The sequence below is a fragment of the Cryptomeria japonica genome, chromosome 11 (genome assembly GCF_030272615.1).
Source record: "Cryptomeria japonica chromosome 11, Sugi_1.0, whole genome shotgun sequence".
NCBI lineage: Eukaryota > Viridiplantae > Streptophyta > Pinopsida > Cupressales > Cupressaceae > Cryptomeria > Cryptomeria japonica.
The window spans coordinates 36,358,463-36,373,872 of NC_081415.1; positions in this window are offsets into that span (position 1 = coordinate 36,358,463).

The window sequence follows — 15,410 nt, forward strand, 5'->3', positions numbered from 1 at the left end:
CATCATAGTTAGGAAGTTCAATCCTTTTTCTATTGCCTCCCATTGCATCAACAACAAAATTTCTCACACCCTTCACAATGCAGAATAGAGAAAAAATAAGAGCCAAAGTAATGATAATAGCAACCCTCAAAACAGAAATAGACATCAAAAAAAGCATGCAGGATATTTTTTGCATTAATCACCAGCTCATCCTTCAAGCGCACTCTTTCCGATTCATTATAGAAACTTTCATTGATAAGTACATTGTTATCATCACTTATAACTCCCTCTTTTCCATGTAGTCTATCATAAATAAGGATGGAACAAACCTCATGACAATATTTAATGGTTTTAAATCAAGTAATGGCAATCTAGGTATATTATTTCATATATTTGTCCTACCTTTTCTTGACCAAAACATCTCAATACACTTATTTAAGCATAACATGCATTGTTATTCAATCACTCGCCAAACCAGAATGGGTGCAATGAAATTGGGAGTCATATTATTTGCGAAGAAGTTTTTAATACTATTAATGTTGGTGTTGATATTTGAAGGGGTGAGAATAGTTTTAGCATAGTGGGGCAACTATCCTTATCCCTATGTTTGTTGCCGAGATTCTCCCATTTTTTGTAATCCATACTAAATAAAAACTATCTTCATTGCTTGTCAATGGAGATGGATTATAATCAAGTATTTGGTAAGTAGAATGTATAACTCCTAAATAAAGAAGAGTTGTGTAATACACTCAGTCTTCATGGCTTTTGAATATTGTAGAAACTTATATATTCCTTTGTGTGCTTTTGAGGTGCATTTGTTTTGAATGATTGTGATGGATCAAGGGAATGAAATTCTGCAAGTTTAAAATTTACTTCTCTCTAAAATATGTTTTATTGAATATGTTTGTGATATTAAAAGAATTATAATTTTTTTAAATATTTGAAACTTAATAAATTTTAAGAAATCAAAATTAATTATACCATAAAAAATATTTATTAATAAAATTTGATAATTAAGATAAAAAGAATCATTCTTTAATTACAAGCACTAATTAATATTTATTTCTTTTATCAACTAGATGATGCAATTAAAAAATATTCTAAAAAAATATATTCTATGATAAAATAATTGAATTCTAATTACTATAAATACATTGAACTTTATTTATTATAAATAAGTGTGATGCAGTTTGGGAAAAAAGAAGGTAAGAAGACCCAATATCACCCTTCCATGCCTTGTCTAAGGCCTATTACAACCCCTCAACTAGTATTCTACACATGCCAATGCACCCAGTCACCTACTACACTTCCTAAGGAGGGTCTGGACTGTTTAACAACCAAGATCATTGACTCTAGCCTCCAACCAAACTTCGAAGACTTATTTTTGCACCTAGCTCAAGAAACCCCTATTTAGGCCTATTTCTTATAGCCCTACTAGACTGGTATTTCCCAAATAATTCAAAATTATCTCAAAACACCATAGGAAAAAATTACATATTAGAGTACCCTTTTGGGGTTTACATATAATCCCAAGAGATAGAGACTTGACTCTATTCTAGCATGCCTAAGAACCTCCTTAGTTTATAGACCTAATAGGCCTAATTAGGTCTATTTTCCAAAGCAACTACTTGAAGATGGGGTTGCAAAACCAAAATCACTACTTGGAAATGTTCATTAGGCTCCTAGTAGACCAAATCCACTATTAGATAGGTCAGAAAACACTCCCCAGATGACTCTAGGATAAACACATGGTTTTGTTTAACCTAGGTTTTGGTGGAAACCATACTAACCCTCACTTCCACATTCCATACTTTTCAAATCTCAATGTACACACCCTTAACCTACATTTCCCAAAGTGCCATTGAATTCCTCAATAGGATTTGCAAATTAGGGCCATGTCTTTGGTGAAACCCTATGAACTAGGTCTTTGACGGATAGTTTTCGGTAAAATACCCACAACGTGCTCCTAACTCTATCAATAATAGTCAGACCACTTGCATTAGAACCTTCACTCACACCAAAATCGAACCAATTTATGATTTTATGCCAACAAATCCTGTATTAGATCGTACAGTACAGTAAACAATGAAAATTGGGCAAAATCAAAGTTTTCTTGTTATTGAAACCACCAAGTTTTACATGCTTCATCCAACACCAACATGGATGATCTCAAAGGCACAAATAGGCCTTCCCCCAATGGCTACAACTATTTTCCAAAGGGTTATCACCATTGGAACTTCTTTTCCAATTGGTGGAAAAATGTTGCTTAGCAACTTTTGACTTTTTTGCAACTTTGACATTTTTTGAAATGCAAAAGTCCCCAATGGACCTAGTCGACCTATCCTAGGCCTAAAAAAACTGAAGACTATTGACAATATTACATTATAACAAACAATGAAAGTGTTAATACTATTTAAAAATTGGGTTTTCCTTTCCCATAAGTTGGCTATTATTTTTGAAATTTTGAATTAGACCTGCTATCAGTTGGTTCAGCTTTGTGTTAGGTCTTAGGGCTTTTAGGGTTTTAATTTCAAATTCTCCAATATTTTTGCAAAATATTGAAAGCCCCTAGTTTCTAATTCCTCATTACTTTATCCACTTAAGTAATGGGTCTCAGGTTCATAAGAAGTGTCCCCCCTTGTCATTTGCCTAGGCGGTCTTGTGAATTAATCATTAATTTTTATGCCTTTCACTTATTTTCCTCCTAGTGTTGTCGGGCCCATTAAGTCATGCGCATCTTTCAAGAAAATCTATGGCTTTTGCTATTTCGCAAGGTAAAGTTGCGTGTGGTTTAAAACCCATGAAATGGCGAAAAGGAATTGTGTTCGGAACGGCTAAAAGGGTCTCACATAAAAGATGTTCATCTTAGATTTCATCCAACGGTTGGCACTGTTTCGCAGCTTGAACTTACGAGTAAAATACCTTTCATGAAATGGTGAAAAGGTGGTGGGGCCTGGAACATGAGGAATTGTCTAAAGGGTTTCATTTAAAAGATGGTCATCTTCAATTTGATCCGACGGTTCATGCTATTTCGCAAGATAAAAAGGCTCGATAGTTAAAATCTACGAAATGGCGAAATGATGTGGCATTCCAAGTAGATAGTCTGGCTAGTCTAGAAGGTGAGTAAGATGATGGCACATGCTAGAAAATGCAACAGTCAGTGAGGTAGGTCCAAGAGTTTAAAAGAAGGTGGGTCTCAGAAGTAAGTCATGCTGTGGGATAAAAGGTGTTCTAACAGATACAAGTGGCAAAAATGTAGAGGAACCTAATGTTTTTCTCTCAGCAAATGCAAGACTGACATGTTAGCTTGGAAAATGACTAGATGCGAGCTATTTGGAGTTGAGTCAAAGGGCCCACATTTGCCAGAGTTAGTTCAGAGTGTAAAGATCAATCAATTCTCTTTTGATCGAATGGCCCGCATTATTTTGCAAAGGTAAAGTGCTCACGCTTTATGCCCTATGAAATGGTGAAAAGGTTTTGCATTCCCAAGGGAAAATAGAACATGAAGTTAAAGGAAGATCAACTTCATCTTGATCTAATGGCTGGCGTTATTCCATGCTTGTAAGATGTTTGAAGGATATGCTTTGCGAAATGGCAAATGTAAAGGGTATTCATCCTGGTGTCAGGCTAGATGGTGACGTGTATCTAAACATGTGGTTTCCAAAGAGATTAAAGGTGCCAAGGTGTAACCGACGGTTATAACATGTGGCTGACTCAGAATTAAACTTAAAGAGTCTCCCAAGGTGAATGGTTGAGTGCCACATGGTATCCGATAACCAAAGGAAGAGCGGGGTAAGCAAGCCAAGAAAAAGGTCTCACTTAAAGGATGATTATCTTCAATTTGATCTGACAGTTTGTGCTATTTCATAGCCTAAAGTCGAATGTAGATTAAGCTCTATGAAATAGCGAAGAATCGTTAGCTATTAGGTAGAAGCACGGTTAGTGAAAAGGCTGACTATTCAGGTGAGAGTTAAAGATTGAGCAGTTTGAGTCCCATCTCACACCTGGTGTAGTTTCACAAAGGAAAGATGCTCATGGGATAAACCCCGCAAAATGGCAAAATGAAATAAGGCCGGATGAAAAGGTAAAAGTTCAAAATGTAAAGATTGATCAAGTCTCATTTGATTGAATGGCCCGCACTATTTTGCAAAGGTAAAGTGCTCACGCTTTAAGCCTTGCAAAATGGCAAAAAGGTTTTGCATTCCCAAAGGCAAATAAAATAGGAAGTTAAAGGAAGATAAACTTCATCTTGATCTAATGGCTGGTGTTATTTTGTGAAGCAAAATTGCCAAGAAGTTATGCCTTGCGAAATAGTGAAAAGAGAAAATACATAGGCATTATGACCTGTTGGAGCGAAAATTTTGAATTCTTTCATGAATTCAATTCTGAAGGGATGGCCAAAGCGTGTGGAGTCAATGTCATAGTTAAGAGCCCAGCTACCATATATGATCTTGTATCAATTAAACCGATGTATCATTCTAAAGAGTATTTACAAAGAAGCAGTTGCAGAGTGGATTTCTTTAGTTGCAGAGCTAATTCCTTCGAGTAAAAGCAGGTTTTCTATACTCTTGTTCAACCATCATTTTTAACTATGTGTGCTTTAAATTGAGGTTTTGATTTGTCATAGAAAAATTGAGGGTGATTGTTAGATTGCTTTCTTAGCTTTAAGAGATGGCACCTAAGAGGGAATTCTCAGGGAAGGTCAATTACCAAGAGAGGGCCATTTGTGATGATTTCCTTGAACAGTTGACATTGTCAACTAATGTGGCTTCCAAAATGAAAGAATTGGTGCTGAGAGCTCCTCACCTGAAAAATAGGAGAAGGTTTATATGATAAGGGTAATTGGTTAAGAGACCCTCAAATAGGGATGTCTGGGTTGGGATTATTCAAGGTTGGATTTAGCATGAGAAATTCTCCAGCTCCTCAGAATAGTATATATGGGAGTTGGATGTTGGAAAGTTGGTGGTCCCTAGGGTTTTCTTTGATGTAGATCTTTTGACCCAGATTGCACATAATTATGACCCAATTTCAAGAAGTGCTAAGGATATCAATGGGAAGACCCTCATTGAGATTAATGATGAAGAATTTAGGAATGCCTTTGGGTTAAGTGAATACACTAATTTTCTGGAGCTTATTGATTTTAAATCATTAGCTCAGGTGTATAGTGTGTGAAGGAACCACCTTAGAAATGGGTCTCTCAAAGAATTCTTTCTGAAGATAGGCGAGTTAACAGTTGTGGGACCTAACACTAAAGAGCCCTTTTCTCTAAATTTGTTTACCCTTAGGGCTAAAGGATTATACTAGTCACTCTACCAAATCCTAGGGGAAGATGCTGAGGCAAGTATGCCTACTCACTACATACTGATGGTTACTCAGAATTTTGAATCGTTCTGTGGCAATAACTTTTGATTATGCTTCTTTTATAACTGATGCTATCCATAATGGATTGATACGGATCAAGAATGGGAAAGTAGATAGGCCTTTTGGGTGGTATTCCCTTCTTATGCATTTGTTTTTGTTCAAGGGTGGTGATTACTTTGCAAGTGGGATGGATCTTGTGAAAGAGAAGGATGGAGAAAAGATGCCAGTGCAATTATGGAGCACAGTGCTATCATGGGATAGAGAAGATGCAAGTTTTCTAAGGTTTGACAAATGTTTTGCATAAAAAATTAGGACCCTTATCTGTTCAAATAATCGAAGAATTCCTAAGGTGCTTTTGGAATTCATTAGGCCAGAAGAATTAGTAGAGGACATAAAAATTATCCACAATTGGTGTGATATCTACTTATACCCTGTTTCCATAGTTTTCAGAATATATGGTTTCATAGGTACCCCATTTTTGTTACCTTATCAGGTCCCCCTTAAAGTGGGAATTGTAGAGATTCTTAGGTAGATTGGTGTTGTGCAGGAGGCAGAATTGACAGGCAAAGGTAAGGGGACCATTTTCCCTACAATCACCGTGGCACACCAATTTGTGATAACCAAAGGAGGTTGGAAATGTTTTGAAGATTTCCTTCAGCCATATCATTTGTCAACTACAGTCTCCTAGTCTGCTAACCCTGAAGACTTCTTCAATGGAATGTTTAGGAAGAGGGCAATATGCAAGGCTAAACCCCACAAATTTCAGTTTCCTAAAGACCTCATTAGAAATGAGTTTGATTTAAATGAACAAGAGTTGAGAAAGGAAAAGTGGGTGGCTTATAAAAAGGCCTTTGACTTGGTGCACCATTTTGACGTAAGCTATGTCCCTTTGTCTAGCTTTCACCCCTTTGTAGAGAAGATGAAGTTTTTGATTCTTAGTTTTGAGGAGGTGATGCAAACACTAAAAGAAAAGAGGGAGGTTGTAATCAAGAACAACCTTGAGAAAGCAAGACTGATTTTGAGTAGGTCTGCTATGCCTACTTTAGGGGAGCCCTCTACCTCTAAGAGGAAGATACATGATGTCATCGACATCCCTAATAGCCCAAAGAAACAAAGAGTGGGAAAAGAGGTACAACCTGAAGAACCTTTGTACTCTCCATCTCAATCACCTATCCATATAGGAGATGAACAGGCAGCAGCTGAGCAACTATTGCAGTTAGGTAGTTTAGGAGAAATTGCCTACACTTATGATGAAGTAGAGGAAGGAATGCCAGAAGAGCCCTTAGCTGCTGCAATGAATATCACCATCATTGAATTCAAAGGCCAAGATGGGATCCTGAGATCAAACAAGCCAGTGAATATTTCTTGGCTGATGACAAGTTCATCACATTAGAAGCATTCATGCAATATGTGTGGAAGCAGAGCATTGACAAATACAATGCAAGGTGCGAGAAAAGGAAGGGTGAGCAGCCTCATAAAGACCCAACTATAGTTGAGGAAGAAATAAACTAAGAAATGGTTGAAGAATTTAAGACCATCACTCCTCAGCAAGGAAGAGACATGGTGGCTCAGGCTGGGGTACTCATTCTCCTTGAATGGGACATAGCAGATGCTTTAGTCCTAGAAGCAGTAAGAAAGGAGACAAAACCTATGGAGGGAGTTACTTTCAGTAAAGACAATGCTACATTAGTCATGTGGTCTTTAAAAAGAGATGAGAATAAGAAGAAGAAGGACACCTCAGGGTCAGGTTATCTTGGAGGAATGATGGTGAAGAGAGTGCAAACTACTTGGGTAGTGGAAGACACTAGCACTGTACTAGAAACTACAAAATTTAGTGTTGCAGTAGCGGAAAGGGAGGCTAAGGAAAAGGAAGATCTTCAGGTTAAACTAGAGATAGTTTTAAAAGCCTACACTAATGCCCAAGAAGAGGTTAGGAACAAAGATAGCATCATTGCTAAATTGCAGAAGCAGCTAGCAGGATAGTATCATCAAGGTGAATCCTCAACACTGATGATCTCCTCTTCTCGTACTAGACCTCCACCTACCAGCCCTATCATTGAGTTCCCACCGTCTCCAACACCTTCTAGCTCCCAAATGATTGAGATTACTCCTCAAGAGTTAGAGAATTTAAAACAGGCTCAAGCCCTGTATGCAAAGAAGTATGAGGATAGAGTAAAGGCCAATGTCAATAGTTTTGTAGGTATCGTGAATGCCTCATTGCTATACAATAATGTAGGTAAAATTTTGGATATAAGGAATGAGCTTAGGGGAGATAAGGCCATGTTGACACCTATTTTTGACAAATGGAGGCCTAGAGAGTGAGATTTAGAGTTTATGTGTGCATCTTATGATGAAGAAGGGGCCAATCCTATCATTAAATCCACTTGTGACATCACTAAATATTTAGTAAAATTAGCAAAAGGGGTAGATAATGTTGATAGGAAAGTTAACTTGTGCAAAAAGGAATATACTGATTAGGTTTTTGAGTTGCTCCCAGGAGTTTTTGTTAGCCCAGGTCAACTAAAGGACAAACAAGTGTGACTTAAGGGGGTAGAAGCCAAACTATCAACAAGAATTAAAGGAATTATTGATCTAGATGATGCTTCCTTCTTTGTTGTGACAATACAAGAGATAGAGAAAATTAAGTCACATTATGGTTTTCTGAATTCAGAAGTCAACAAGATGAGAAACTCTTGGAAAAGGTTGACCAAGGCTAAGGCTAAAGTGATTAATTTCTCATGGCCAACCAATGATGTGTATGATGAGTGGACAACAAAATATGCCACCCATGATCCCGAATAGTTAGAGAGTGCCCCTAAATAGGTAGAAGAGGTTGCAACCGAACAACCTGTTCAAGAAGCTGCAGAGGCCGAAAAGAACTTGTAACTATTTTTGTAAAAGGCTTTGTAACTTCTTTCTTGGAAAGAAATGATTGTAACAAACTCTCCTCGAAAATTCCAAAGCTTTGTACATCCATATTGTTATAAATGGATACTAGGACTAGAGAAAGGGGGATCACAAAGAATTGTAAGAAAATACTGCAGAAATTTATCTGAGCTTTTCTGAGTTTAATGGGGAATATTCAAAAGCTTCTTGTAATACTTTTCTGAAGATAATATCAGTATACAGACCATCAGTTTTGAGTAAAGCTTTGTGTCATCTTTGAATGTGTTTTCATTTATTTACTATTTCATACTGAATAATCGAGGGTTATTTTGTTTGAATAGGGGTTGCAAGGCAACTTTCAGTAAATGTGTTTGCTAGCTTTTCTCTTTAGGAGGGAAATTAAATATGCAGGGATCACTTCTACAAGTAAATTACCTATGAGACATCTTGAATCTTGATGAGCATAGTTTGATTTGATACGTATAAATTCTCATGTATGTTAGGCATATATATAGGGGTTAAAAGAGGCCAAGCCAATGGGATGTGTGGAGATATTCTATTTGGGGAGTATTGTTTGAATTTTGGTGACTCTGTGACCTTCGATAAGGCATTGGTATCGATCAAGGTTGTCTATTGCATGTTTTGTTGATCAAAGTACTAAATATGAGTATAATTTTCATTCCTTTGTTTCAGTTAGTTTCAAGGTGAATAGATCCACTGGTTTTCTGGACTTGTTTGCTGTGGATTTGTCTTTTGAAAGTGTGAATCCAGTTCACAAAGGTATACCCGCCTGGACTATGAATAAGTCCGAAGTGTAGAAGGTTAAATCAAACCTTATCATATGTTGTCCTAAAAATTTCCTTCCTCCTAACATTCCTCTTGCACAAAGTTTAATCATCTTATTATAAGGATGTTGAAGTGAGTCAGATTTTGAAGACAACAGAAAGATTGTTGACATTTCAATAAGGATATTGAGAAGGTTGTTGATGATTATGGACATAACTGATTAAAGATGTTTTACTATCTTGATATTATTATTTTGTTATTGATGTCAAGAAATTGATTTTCTAATTTAGTATGATGTTGCCATATCTTGAGAAGTATGATATGAAGATTATAAAGAAGTTGGTAAAGACACAAGAAAGAATATGATGAATAAGGGGATAAGTTATTCAATGGGCAACTCTACCGAGTTAGAAAATGATGAGATCTTGACATTTTAGATTGTTCTAACATCATACATATGTTGTAAAATGAAAAGGTTAATACTATACTATGTTATCAGGCAAAGAACCTAGTCAGTAAACCCTAAGGATCCTAGTCGGTAAACCCTAAGGTTATCGTAGTCGGTTAATGAAGATAGAATGTCTACCAAGTGAAGTTTAGTACTCATTGAGTTGTAACCGAGCTACAACAGAATGCATTAAATGTTTACATGTGATATTTAATGAATGATGCTGATGAGATGGAGCCGATCAATGATTGGTAAGCAATGGAAGAAGTTTGTTAACAAATCTAAGGCAATGGAAAGTCGGCAAGAAGATCTACAGCTCAGATTGAACCGCATTATCCTAACACAAGTTCCAAGGTGAATGTGCAAGTTCCAAGGAAAGGTAAAACATTTTCAAATCGAAAGATACAATGAACTTGGACAAGATTGAAGATCTAATGGCTATGATTGATCATGGGAAATGTGATCAAGGAGATTAAGTGGTTAGAAGATTGTTTATAAATAGGAAACTATTTATAAACAATGTATGCAGGCAAGTGTATGCATAGGGATGCTACATAGTGATTACTGAGCACAGAAGCTTGAAGACCTATTAGAATAACAGAGTATTGATACCCAGTAGATAGACAAGATTAGTTCTATGTTTAGATTGTATTGAAAAAATAGGAATCTTCTTTAGCATTTTAGATGTGAAGTTGTAGATAGATTGTATTACTATTATTTTGTGAAAGTGACAAGAAATCTCTTAACTAAGTGGTCTTAATAGTCTTATATCTAAATCCTCTAACAAGGTGACATTCTCATTGAGTGTTTGAAATCCTTTGACAAGGTCACTTCTAAAAAAGTGAAGATCCTAACAGATCTAAGGGAAATCCCTTAACTGGGTCACATCTAGCAATGTGTTTGTAATCTTTAACAGGATTTGCTTTTGACCGAGCATACTCTAGAAGAGTATATTTCTTAGTGGGTCCAAAATCCCATAGTGGTTTTTCCCTATTTGGGTTTCCAGGTTAAATCTAGCGTTATGAGGTTTATATTGTTCATATGCTTTTGAGTTTGCATATTTGACAGTTTTTGGTTATATGACTGATATATGTGTTATCAAGGTTGAATTTGATGTTTTTATGGATGATTAAGTTTGTATGATTCACCCCCCCCCCCCTCATCTTGTTGGCTATTGGATCTATACTTATATTAAGTATTAGAACTATCAAAGACAACCTATCAAAATGCCCCCTACATTGCATGAACCTTGATGGCCTAATTTGGTCTCTAGCTTTACAAATGACCTTAGAGCCAATCGGCCTTACAAATGGGTTCTTTATTATAACCAAAGGATCCAAACTAATCCAACTCATCATCCTAGGGTCTAAGACCACCTATCCAACACTCAAACAATAAATGAAACCAAGAGGGTTCCCTACACCAACCTCCTAGGGCTAGAAAAAAAACATAAGTCTCTTGAGTTGGCAAATCTGGGACCTTACATCCAATCTTCTCCAAAGCTTGCTATGTCATCCAGGTTGCATCTTCTAAGGTTTTTTCCTTCCATTGGACTAGGTACTCATACTAAGTATGCCTCCCTATTTTCTTACTCACCCTCCTATCAAGTACATGGTCAACTTCAAGCTTAGGCTACTTAGGTAGGTCTTGTAACATTTGTTCCCTTTTAGAATCATCTTGACCTCCATCACACACATCAGTAGTAGGACCTTTATATACATAGCTATTTAAAACATTCAAAGTCTTAGAGAGACCAATTTTTGGTGGGAGATTAATCTTGTAGGCATTTCTACCATACTTTTGAATGATTTTGAAAGGACCTATCTTCTTCATCATCAACTTGGTGTATTTCTCCTTACAAAATCTCTCCTTCTTGATATGAATCATCACCATATCTCCAACCTTAAACTGCAAATCTCTCCTTTTCCTATTTGCTGCATGTTTTTAATTGTTTGAAGTTTGTTCTAACATAGCCTTTACTTATTGATGTATATCTCTCATCACTTCTACAAAGTCCTCTACTTGTGCACTTCTTCTATCCAAATCCTTCACATCTCTCAACTCCAATACACCTCTAGGGTGTGACCCATGTACTATTTCAAAGGGAATGTGACCAGTGCTCCTATTCATTGATTTATTATAAGAAAATTCTTCTTGAGGAAATATTGAATCCCATGTAGTTCCTTTATCCTTAGTTAAACACCTTAATAGGTTTCCAAGTGACCTATTGATGACCTCAGTCTATCCGTCAGATTGGGGATGATAAGTAGAAGTAATTGACAAATTGGTACCCAACATTCTCCAAAGAGTTCATCAAAAATGCCCAATAAACTTAGAATCTTTGTCTGAGATGATTGATAGTGGTAAACAATATAATCTTATAATCTCCTTGAAGAATAAACCTGCTATGTGAGAGGCATCATGTGTGGTTTTACAAGGTAGAAAGTGAGCCATTTTTTAAAACCTCTCAACAACTACACAGATACTATCATAACCCTATTTGGTCTTTGGGAGTCCTAAGATAAAGTCCATACTAACCAAATCCCATGGCTTGTTTGGTATGGGCAAAGGAGTATACAAACCTGCATTTGAACTACTTCCCTTGGCCTTTTGACAAATGATACAACCTTCCACATGCTTTCTGATCTCAGACTGTATCTTAGGCTAGAAATATAATCCTCTAACCTACTCAAGGGTCTTGTCAATCTTAAAATGACCTGCCAATCCCCCACAATGCTTCTCTTTCACATTGTTTTCTCTCATAGAGCCTTTAGGGATGCAAAGTTTGCTTCCTTTGAAAAGTAGACCTTCCTATAGAATGAAATCTAAGAACTCCTTGTGGTACTTATCAACCATTTCCTTACACAATTGGTATGCTTCTTTAAAATCCTCATCTCTTTGGTACATATCTTTCATGGAATTGATGTCTATGCTCTCCAACAGAATCTCTTTCATTGTCAAGTTCCTCTTGCTAAGTGCATTGGCTACCTTATCAGCCACTTCTTTCTTGTGCTTGATGGTGAAAGTGAATGCTTGAAGGTATTCCATCCACTTCATATGCTGGTGATTCAACTTGTCCTATCTATTCAAGAAACTTAGAGCATGGTTATTAGTATAGACTATAAATTCCTTTGGCAACAAATAATACCTTCATTTCTTCAAAGATTGGACCATTGAATACATCTCTCAGTCATAAGTTGAGTACTTTTGTTTTGCTTCATTCAATTTTTCACTAAAGAAGGCTATTGGTCTACCTTCTTGACTCAAGACTCCTCCTATTGGCTTGTTACTTGAATCACATTCTAAGGTGAAGACCTTATAAAAATCAGGTAGAACCAATATAGGTTGCTCTGCTACCCTTCTTTTCAAATATTCAAAGGACTTATTTGCTTCACTAGTCCATACAAACTGACATTTTCTACTCCCCTTTATAGTATCAATCATAGTTGCACATACACCACTAAAAATCTTAATAAACTTCCTATAGAAGCTTGCAAGACCATGAAAACTATTTACCTCACTTGCATTTCTAGGTGTAGGCCAATTGAGGATTGCTTCAACCTTGGATGGATCCATCTTGAGGCTACTCTTCGAGATTACAACACCAATAAATACTAACTCCTCTTGCAAGAAGACACATTGTTCCAAATTGATCTTCAACTACTCTTCATTCAACCTTTTCAACACCAAATCCAAATGTATTAGATGGTCATCCTTATCCTTGTTAAAAATCATAATATCATCTAGGTACACAACAACAAAATGATTGATAAAAGGTTTCAAGACTTCATTCATGAGTCTCATAAATGTACTAGGATCATTTGAGATGCAAAATGGAAGAACTAGCCATTGATAAAGTCCTTCATTTTTTTTTAAGGTTGTCTTCCATTCATCTCCCTCTCTTATCCTGATTTGATAGTAACCGCTCTTCAAATCCATCTTAGAATAGTACTTGGCTCCTGCTAGATAGTCCATTAGGTCCTCTATCTAGGGCATAGGGAACCTATACTTGATGGTGATCTTGTTTAAGGCTCTTGAGTTTGTAGATAATCTCCATGTACCTTCTTTCTTAGGGGCCAATACTGCAGGGACAACACAAGGGCTAATGCTCTTCCTTATGAACCCTTTCTCTAGAAACTCATGTACTTGCCTCGCAAGTTCTTCATTCTAATCAGGGGTCAATTTATATGCTTCTTTTTTGGGCAATGTAGAGCCTGGTATGAGGTCAATGCAATGACTTACATCGCTGAAAGGTGGTAGGGTCTCTAGTTTGCTTCGTGCAACTATAACCTTATATCTTTCCAACAACTCTTTCACCTCTCTACGACTTGCAGTCCTTTCTTGCACCTTGTCTTCTTCTCTCTTTCTCACTTCTTCTCTTGGATTCACCACTATAGCAATGCATAGGGTATCCTTCTCTTTGATTGTCTGCATAAACTCCTCTTTACCCACTAACATGACACTAGTCACAACATGACCATCCTTACAATCATCTGGTAGTGGGGTCTTAGTGTATTGCACACCATATTTAGTCAACTTGTAGACATTTTTCCTCCCATCATGCCTTGAGTCTACATCATATTGCCATGGTCTTCCAAGGAGTAAATTGCAAGCATCCATCTCTGCAACATCACACAAAATATTGTCTCTATATTAACCTATTTGAAAATCAACCCAAACTTATTCACTTACCAAGGCTTGTTTCTCTTTGCTCAACCATGAGACTTTATAGGGGAAGGGGTGAGGAAGTTTCTTCAATCCAAGCTTGATGATCATCTCAGTTGAAGCAATATTATCTGTTGACCCTGAGTCCACAATGACTCTACATACCTTTCCACTTACCTTGCAAGTAGTTCTAAATATTGCCTTCCTCTGTGGTGGCTTCTTGATGGTTGGTACCTTCAAGAGGGTCCTTTTGAACATCAAACACTCCCCTTGCTCTGGATCTACATGTCTTGAAGGTGAGTTCACACTTTGGGTGTCCTCCTCCTACGCCAAATGAACTCTTCTTTCTCTGCCTTGAATTCTAGAGCCTTGCTTTTATGGGCATCTAAATGAGTGATGGCCAACTTGATTACATGTGAAACACCTTCGGTGAACACATTGGCTCCTCTAACCCCAAATCTACCTCAGCCATTTGGTCTCCTTCCTTTGAAACTATGCCTATGACTTGGTAATCCTTCTAATTTCTGATTACTTGAGTCTCCTTATGGTTTAGGAGATGTTCCTATTCCAACAAATCTACCTCTTTGATGCAGAGATCTTTAGCACTAGGGTGGCAAACCCCACACACACACACCTTTCACTATCTCAATCTCAAGCCTTTGAAGGCCTCACCTCACACCAAACTCCAAATTTTCACTTTTACCCCTCACAAGGGTTGGTATACACGTTTACAATGTCCTTAGGTCCTAACAAGACCTTTTACAACTTTCATGTTTCACAAGGGTAACGAATTTGTTCTTTACCCCTATTCACATCTACCCGACTAGTAGCCCTATTTTCTTTCTTTTTTGGTCTTTACTCCAAAAAGTGTGAAAAAGGCACAAAACAAATTTTAATTCCGAATACCCTTTTTAAACCTCTTTCATACTCTAAAGAACTAGACCTTCAACTTGCTCCAGCACTCTTAGATACCTACTTGGGTCAGAGACATAGTTGATCAAATTAGGCCTGGGTTATAAAGGAAGTGTATGGGAATAGGATCACAAGGAAGACCGAATGCTTCAAAGGGCTTTTCCAATATCTAAATGCACAAATTCAATCATCTAACTTATATCCCCAATGTCATACATCTTGCAATCAATCAATCTTTGACTGTTCTAATTTAAACCCTCACAAAGTTTAGACTAGGGCTTGGTGGTAAAAATACCAAACCAACTGATATGATCTCGCCCCTTTGGAATATAATAACACACCCTTCTATCTTGAACCCTACCAATGGCCATTG